This window comes from Dipodomys merriami, unplaced genomic scaffold (genome assembly GCF_024711535.1).
Source record: "Dipodomys merriami isolate MVZ:Mamm:240054 unplaced genomic scaffold, mDipMer1.0.p SCAF_25, whole genome shotgun sequence".
NCBI lineage: Eukaryota > Metazoa > Chordata > Mammalia > Rodentia > Heteromyidae > Dipodomys > Dipodomys merriami.
In genome coordinates, this window is record NW_027203937.1 from 4,668,437 (window position 1) to 4,677,605 (window position 9,169).

Consider the following 9,169-nt stretch of genomic DNA (forward strand, 5'->3'; position numbering starts at 1 on the left):
GGGCCTGACCTCCAGGCCTGGGCGCTGTTCCTCAGCTCTTCAGCTCAAGGCTAGCACTCTGCCACTTGAGCCATAACACCACTTCCGGCTTTTTCTGCTTATGTGGGGCTGAGGAATCAAACCTCAGACCTCATGCATGCAAGGCAAACACTTTACCACTCAGCCATCTTCCCAGCCCCAGAGAATGCCTTTTTTTAAAAGGAACTAGATTGAGGCCTAACCGAGGCAGAGAAATTAGTTTTGGTGCTACCAGAAATTTGGGCCTCTGAACTCCATGCAGAAATAAAGAGAGCAGGGTTTTGGAGAAAAGAAAGTAGAGGTTTATTAATTTTGCCAGGCAAAATGAGGGCTGTTCACACTAGCCTCTCAAGAAAACAAAAATAAAGTCCTCCAATCCAGGGGACCTGGGAAGGGTGGACTTTGAAAGGAAAGCCCAAGAGTATTGGACTTCCAGATGCATCTATACTGAGGCATGACTTCAGAGAGGATGGTGGCTTTTGGCCTGCTTATTTCCTGACTTTCCTGATGTGCCAGCATCAGTCTCCAGAGTTGTATCCTTTGCTCTTAGGAATGGTCCTTCACTCCTGTGGTCAGTGAGATAAGGAAATGAGTATATGATTTGCCTGCATAAAGGGCTTTTTTTTTTTTTTTGGCAGTACTGGGGTTTGAACTCAGAGCCATGTGCTTGAGAGGCTGGCTTTTGGAATCTCCTGAACTTTTTTGCTTGTCTTGAACCACAGTCCTCCAGACCTTAGCCTCCTGAATAGCTAGGACTCTAGGTATAAGTCACGGCACCGAGTCAAGACATTCTTTTTTTTTTTTTTTTTTTTTTGTCTGTCATGGGGCTTAAACTCTGGGCCTGGGTGCGGTCCCTCATCTCTTCAGCTGAAGGCTAGCACTCTACCACTTGAGCTATAATGCCACTTCCAGTTTTCTGAGTAATTTACTGGAGATAAGAATCTCACAGCCTTTCCTGCCCAGACTGGCTTTGAACCAGGCTGCTCAGATCTCAGCCTTCTGAATAGCTAGGATTACAGGTGTCCTGCACAAGACATTCTTGAGTTCTCTCACATGGCAGACTTAGGGGAAATAGGACATCAATAAATAAAAGAAATTTTCCTCTTAAAACTTGTGCAACTGGCCAGGTGCCTGTGGCTCATGCCTATAATCCTAACTACTCAGGAGGCCGAGATCTGAGGATCACAGTTCAAGCAGCCCAGGCAGGAAAGTCAGTGAGACTCTTATCTCCAATAAACCACTAGAAAACCAAAAGTGGTGCTGTGGCTCAAGTACTAGCATTGAGCTGAAGAGCTCAGGGATAGCACCCAGGCCCATAGTTCAAGCCCCAAAAGACTTGTGTAACATAAAGCAGGTTGGTTAATAAAGTGAGTCTTTGTGCTAAAACTAAGTTAGAAGTATTTTAGGTGTTTGCTCCATGTTGATGAAAAAGGAGAAAGAAGAGAAGAAGCCTGGTATGGTTATATAGACTTGTAATCCTAGGAGGATATTATTCAGCCCCAGGCAAAATGTAAGACCCTCTATGAAGAATAACTAAGCATTAAAAGGGGACAGGAGAGGCTGGAAATGTGGCTTAGTAGTAGAGTGCTTGCCTTGCATGCACAAAGCCCTGGGTTTGATTCCTCAGCACCACATAAACAGAAAAGGCCAGCATTGATACTGTGGCTCAAGTGGTAGAGTGCTAACCTTGAGCAAAAAGAAGTTCAAGGGCAGTGCTCAGGCTCTGAGTCCAAGCCCCAGGACTGGCAAAAAAAAAAAAAAAGGTGGGGAATAGAAAGCTAGAGTTATGGCTCAAGTGGTAAAACACCTGCCTGGTAAGGACAGGTCCTGAGTTCAAACCCCAGTAGCACCAAAAAAAATAAAAAGTAGGAGAAAAAATATGTTGAAAAGCTCTTATGTGTAAAAGAGATTAGCATCATCAAAGCATTAGAAAAATAAGATATCTGATAGGATCTAATTTATATGTAAATAGATCTCTCTGTCCTGTGGACATGTTTTAAGGGTGGCAGGGAGAGGCACATAACAAGGTAAAATGCTATGGTCTGGGGGAGCTGGGGAAGCTGGCCTAAAGAGTAATGGTGGAGAATGAAGTCCTGCCCTCTGTGTCAAGGGATTGGCCATGGTTGAAGTGCTTTGGAGACTGAATGTCACTCCCTGAAGTACTTCCTAAGGTTGCAGTTACCAGAAATCAGTACTCCTCTTTCCTACTCAACTCTCCTACATGGGAGGAACTATGCACTTTCAAGGGTAGGTAATTTTTCCTATATTGTAGTTTGTTTTGTTTTGGTAGGTGGGAATTTTCAGTGGGGGGTGGTAGGTAAAATATTGAGTAGAATTTATTTACTTATTTTTCTTTGTGTGCAAGTAGAGGGTTGGGAGAAATAGAGGACTTATCACAAAACCCAATTTCCTGTGTTTTCAAGAGCCATCCATCAGCATCTTGACTCTACGCCATTTCCTAGTGAAGTCAGGCTGATTGACATCAAGTCATTGCCAGAGCCTGGGGATTTTTCCCCCCCTAGAGGCTTTATTTACCCTGGGGCTTAAAGAAGGCCTAGAGAGGGTTAGGTATCAAGTTAAACTCATCATCAAAGGAGGAGCCTGGTAGTCTTACTCTCCAGACTAGCCAGGGCCAAAGACTTATAGGGAGAATCTGCCTTTGCAAGCATGGGAGGCAACGTTCATCTGTTCAGAGCATTCCTGAATAGGAAAACATGGGCCTAGGTCTGAAAGACAGAAGAGCTCCTGCCTGCAATAGAGATGACCCTCCTGGGATTAGCTGAGCTCCCACAACAGTGTTATGTGGACCCCAATAGCTCAATTGTGTGGGTAGGAACATATGAAGAGAATGAACAGAGTGAGGGCTTATCAATAATTTCATTAAAAAATTGTCCCTTCCCTTAAGGAGCTGACATCTGGCATGGAAATAAGACATGAAGATGAATGGTGAGAACACAGGTAGTGTGTTCCTATGCTAGGAGTAAACACAGTGTACTGGAGGTTAGAAAGAAGTTCTTGCTTTCTCGGGACACCCGCCAAAACTCCCCAGAGACAGCAATAACTGTTCCACAAGTACCTGCATTGGAGTCACCAGAATTTAATTAATTGCACTTACAAAATTAAATAAATAAAACAGAAATGCCAACAGTGCATAATGGAGTAAGCTACATAGGGTGCTCCATTACTTACGTAAAAAGAATTATCAAGTGACATTCATTCACTTACGGATTTTCTTTCCTATAAAGTCATGCCTGAGGGGAAGAGTTTTCAAATTCTGAAATATTCTTTTCGAGGGAGATTGCTTTAGACTTGGCATTTCAATCCAAGCTTCAGAAGCATAGATCTGTGCAGGAAGCCTGCCCTTCGGGGGTAACTTGAAGAGAATTCAGAGATCAAGAAGCCTTAGTAGCAGGAGATAACAAAGATAAAATGGGGATGGACACACCTGCTGGCACAGGATTTTCAGGACTGCAGAGGGGCCCTGGAGAGTAGTAATTGCCTACAGATGATGATGATGACACCATAAACAAGCTACCCGCCCTTACATCTCTAGTTGTAGACTCCCTTGTAGAAATTGTGATGTTTTGCAAAATATATTTTCAAAAAGCCTATTTTCCAAGAAAATGTCCAATGCTTTACTTCCTACAGAGAATGATGAAGCAAATTCATGATCAAATTCACACCTACAGAAATAATCACTACTTCATTCTCTTTTTCCTCCTTCCATAATATCTTTCAGATAGGAAAGCAGCAAGTCCGCTTCTAGATTCCCCATTGCATTACTCTGATGAACAGGAGACACTAGCTCAGAATCCTGGGGTAAGCAAGGGACTGTGGGGATTATTTCCATGGACAACCCCTTATTTTTCCTTTCTCATGGCCTCTTCACAAGCATTAATTACTCTTTAGTATCTTTCCAACAGCTCCCTCAGACAGGACATCAAATCAGATCACTGGTTTACTAAAGAACTGACAGATATTCTGACATTGAGAAGCCAGAAAAATTATACAAATGTAGCTAATGTAGTTAATCCTTAAAAGAATGAGATGGATTCCAAATAGAAAAGGGGGGTAATGCCAATGCAGTGGAACATGTTTTACTGATCAGCTCATTGTTGGATATAATATAGAATATAGATGACAAACTTTCGAAAGTTACGAGTACAAGCATTATTCAAGAATTGATAGAAAGATTTCCAAAATTGACCATTATCAGCACACATGATTGTGAAGCTAAAGTTCCTCTCAATACAGTTAATAATAAAATCAAAATTGTTATTAGTACACAAAAATGCACTTCCTGTATCCTCTCGCCAGGACCTGTGTCTGTACAGAAGGATTTTGTTACACAACCAGTACCACATTCCAGGCTCAATGGAGCCCCAAACTCAAAGCCACTTCTGGAAGTAATGATGGACCATCTGGATTGCCATCCAGTAGTGCAGGCTGAGTCGTCCAGAGCACATACTGCATGCCAGACACTACTACCAGCTTTTGTCTTTATCCACATGAACAAGTCTCATCATTCCAATGAAGGAATTTAGAGATAATTTGTTCAATCTCTAGAGTGGGCAAGAAGCAGCCATTGGCCACAAAGTCAGGTCTGCCCTGTCTGCAAGCTCTTATTTGTCTTCCTGGGATAATTTTCCAACTGGAACTAGTACAAATGCAGGCACATCACTTACTGTCAGACAAACACTTATTTCTTTGCCTCACATGTGTCAAAGTACTCATGTGTTCATGATCTGTTGCTAATCAAGATGAGCAGAAGAAAATAAATGTTCTTAATCTATATCGGGTACTGAGCAATCAACAGACATGAGATGACCTCCCCAACAGCCTTTCCTGAGACCAGAATCATGCATACAGAATAGCAGACATCAAACCACAGGATAGCTCAAGCATCCCTGAAGCACATCAAGGACCAATGTAGGTAAGTCTAGAATACATCCCAGACAGTAGGATAGTGACTAAATTCCTGCCTGTGATGGTAATGAGGTCCTATTGGCATATGCCCAATAACTAGTAGTAATGTCTATCCTGAATACTTACTAAATTAAGGTGATAGGAAAGTAGAATGAGACAGGTCAAAATGATCTAGCTAAGGTGTATTAAGAGAGCAAAAAGAGGAGTAAAGAAAAAATAAAGATAGATAAAACAAGAATGATCTGGCAGTGTAACTACCTGCTAAAACAACAGTCAGCAAAAAAAAAGGATTGAATTGGGAGTCAATAGAAGAAATATAAAGAGGAGAGCTGCTGCTTTAACTGTGGATGGGAAGAAAGTAGGAATGGGAAAGGGTAATAGAAAAAAGAGAAGAAAATATGGTTGACTGAATATTGAATTGTGCATGTTGTGGTTCACACACTGCAAGGAGAAGAAGGGAGAAAAAGCAAAACTACAAAGAAAGCCGGTCAGAAAAAGAATACCTAAAACAAAACATACATAAGATAGAAGGACATGACACGAAAATAAAAATGAAAACAATGACACAAAACTCCACCAAGACAGTCTTTTCTCTTCTTTCCTTTCTGTCTTTATTTTATTTTTGTTTTTATGTTTATAATTCAACACCAGCTGTTCCAATGAAAGGAAGCTGGCTTGGAGCCAGATCAGCAAGATAGGCACAAAGGTGAATTTCAAGTTCAGATTAAGGACCACACTTCTTAAGAGTATATTAGACTTTGCCAGAAAACCATGCAAGCATCCAGGTACAAAGAACAAAGAAAAGATTTATTGCCGGTAAAGGAACTGGCAAGACCCCCTTCTCAAGAGAGGAGTGAGAAGAAGTGCTGGCTATTGTCTGAGGTGACCTTAGAACCTACTGAGGCTAGGAGGGGCTAGAAGGGGCTAGGAGGCAGACACCCTGGTGTGGATGTGGGGACCAGGTGCTTCATCATGATGGATTAGGATTTATGGCTTCTGCCCAAGTAGGTGATAAAGGGGCCCTGCAGCTGCCCAGACTTGAAGGTCATTCTAAAGGGCTCTTGCTGCCTTCTATGATGGTAGTGCCCCAGAGGAGTGCCATCCCAAGGGAAAGGGGAGTTGGAGGCTGATTATTTACTGCCTTTACTAAGGGACCTAGTGTTGCCTAGGAAAGGAGCATGCTAAACTGTAGAAAGGGGAAGGAGCCTGGTAAACTATGGGAAGGATCTCACTGGGCTAACAATACTAAACCTCACAGTTCCAAGATACTCCCCACTTCAAGGACACCATATTCCATCTCTCAGGTCCCCTCCAACTCACAGTCTGTCTGTCTGTCTGCCTGTCTGTGTCTAGATAGGCACTCTTTGGAGCCAAGATCAGAGACTGCTGTGCTAAGCTTTGAGTTTGGCCATGCCAAATAGATCTGTACCGTGGAGAATTCCTGGATGAAATGGGACTGGTATCAGGCTATGCTACTCCTCAACACTCTGTCTCTGTCTCTCAGGCTTCTCTGTAAAGGAGTTAATGTGATATCCTCAGTTTCCATGATAAGCTCAGCCTGGATGGACCAGAGATGTTTGTTCTTGCAGCTCCTCTCCTCCAACTCTGTTCCTACTGCCAATGGAGTCTTCCCAGTGAACTCCTGGGATATGAAAGATGCAAATCCACTGTGCCATGAGCGTTTACTTCATTAGCAGTTCTGCAAAAAGTTTGCTGTAAGAATAGTTCTTCAGTAAGGTGTGTCTCTAAGGAAAGATTCTAAGTAATATTACTCAGTTGCCATCTTCCTCATAAAGTCTATAAACAGATTTTTTAACTGTTTAGTTAAGTGTGGTTAAGTATAGGCACAATATCATATATTTCTAGAAAGTATTCATCGTGTTCTATGGAAACATTTTGCCCATTGCATAGCAACTATCCCTCTCCCTTTCCCCAAAGCCCTGACAACCACCATTTCACATTGCATACAGGAATTTATTTTATGGTCTTCCTCATATAATTGAAATATCTTATGCAATGTTTGTCCTTCTGTGACATGCAGCGTTTGTCCTTCTGTCTCACTGAGCATAAGTGACATCAGATCAGAATCCTTCATTAACTCCTATTTTACTGCAGGATGTAGGTCACAGGCCTTCCCATGCCTTGCACTTTGTACCTGTGACCCCTGGGCCATCCTTGCTAGTTCTCATCTCCATGTTCATGTCACCTCAGCCATGCTGGCTTTGGGTGTTGTTCTGTGAAACCTGCCAGTGCTAACAACTGGTCCTTCTGCCTGTGATGGCCATCCTCCTTTAAACATTTGCTTAAAGACTGAATATAAGATGGCAGAGGAGAAGCTGGGGGCTAAGCAAGCTTTCCCATAGAAACCAGCATTAGTATTCCAGTGGAAAATTTAAGGCTCCCCTATGACCCAGCAATCCCACTTTTAGGCATTTACCCAAACGATCACAAACAAGGGCATACTAAAGCTACCAGCACAACTATGCTTATCACAGCATTATTCACCACAGCTAAGATATGGAACCAACCCAGATGCCCCTGAGTAGAACAAGAAAATGTCACACACATTGGAGGTTCCTCAAAAGACTCCACATAGAACTCCCCTATGACCCAGCAATCCCACTTTTGGGCATTTACCCAAATGTTTACAAACAAGACCACACTAAAGCTACCAGCACAACTATGTTTATTGCAGCATTATTTACCATAGATAAGATATGGAACCAACCCAGATGCCCCTCAGTAGATGAATGGATCAAGAAAATGTGGTATATATACACAATGGAATTCTATGCCTCCATCAGAAAGAATGATATTGCCCCATTTGTTAGGAAATGGAAAGACTTGGAAAAAATTATATTAAGTGAAGTAAGCCAGACTCAAAGAAACATAGGTCCCATAGTTTCCCTTATTTGCAACATCTAGTATATGTATAAGTCAAGCAGAAAAGGTCAGATAAGGTGATGTTACGAAAATGAACCCTAAGATATGTATTTAAATGTTTTTTTTTCTTTCATGCATTTGTTTCTAAAGCATTTATAAGATTATTTCTTTGTTGCTTTGTATGTCCCTCCCCCACAGTATAACCCCTGCTTTCACTGTGTTTGATGTTGGTATAATTTGTGGAGGGGAAGGGGAAAAACAAGTCGTTTAAATAAGGATACAGTGGACCCGTTGCAACAATGAGATGTACAAGTCGTTATGTAGAAAACGAACTTTACAACTTTGGTGGTGGGGGCAGGATTGGGTGGGGGGGCCGGGGGAGGCTGGGAAGGGATGGGAAGGGTAAACAAAGGAAGAGGCTACAATGCTTGATAAGAAATGTACTCACTATCTTGCCCATGTAATTGTAACCCCTCTGTACAGTATTTTCACAATAAAAAAATTAAAAAAAAAGAAAATCTCTCTCTCCCTCTCTCTCTCTCTCTCTCTCTCTCTCTCTCTCTCTCTCTCTCTCTCTCTCTCTCTCCTCTCTCTCTCTCTCTCTCTCTCTCTCTCTCACACACACACACACACACACACACACACACACAATGGAATACTATGCCTCCATCAGAAAGAATGATAATGCCCCATTTGTTAGGAAATGGAAAGACTTGGAAAAAAATTATATTAAGTGAAGTAAGCCAGACTCAAAGAAACATAGGTCCCATAGTTTCCCTTATCTGCAATAACTAGTACAGGTCCAGGACAAGCAGAAGAGGTCAAAAGCTACATACATATGACCATATAACCTGATGCTAAGCAAAATGAACCCCAAGATAGGGACACAAGAGGTTTTATCTTTGTTTCTGTTTTTTCTAATGTACTTATAATGTACTATGTGATTTTCTTTTGTTTCTTTGTATGTTCTTTCCACATGGTACAACCCCTGTTGTCACTGTATTTGATTCCAGTGTCCTGCATCTTGTATATACATTTTTCTAATTTGGAGAAAGGAAGGGAAGTAAGAAAATGCTGAAATAAGGATACAGGATGACCCATTATAACAATGAGATGTACAAGACACTATGTTGAAAACAAACTTTACAACTTTGCAGGGGCTGGGGACAGGGGAGGATTTGGGGAGGTGGGGGGGGAAATGGATGGTAGGGGAAAAACAAAGGAGGGTATAACAATGCTCAATAGGAAATGCACTCATTACCTTGCTCATGTAACTGTAACCCCTCTGTACAGTATTTTTATAATAAAATATATATATATTAAGAACCAAAAAAAACACATT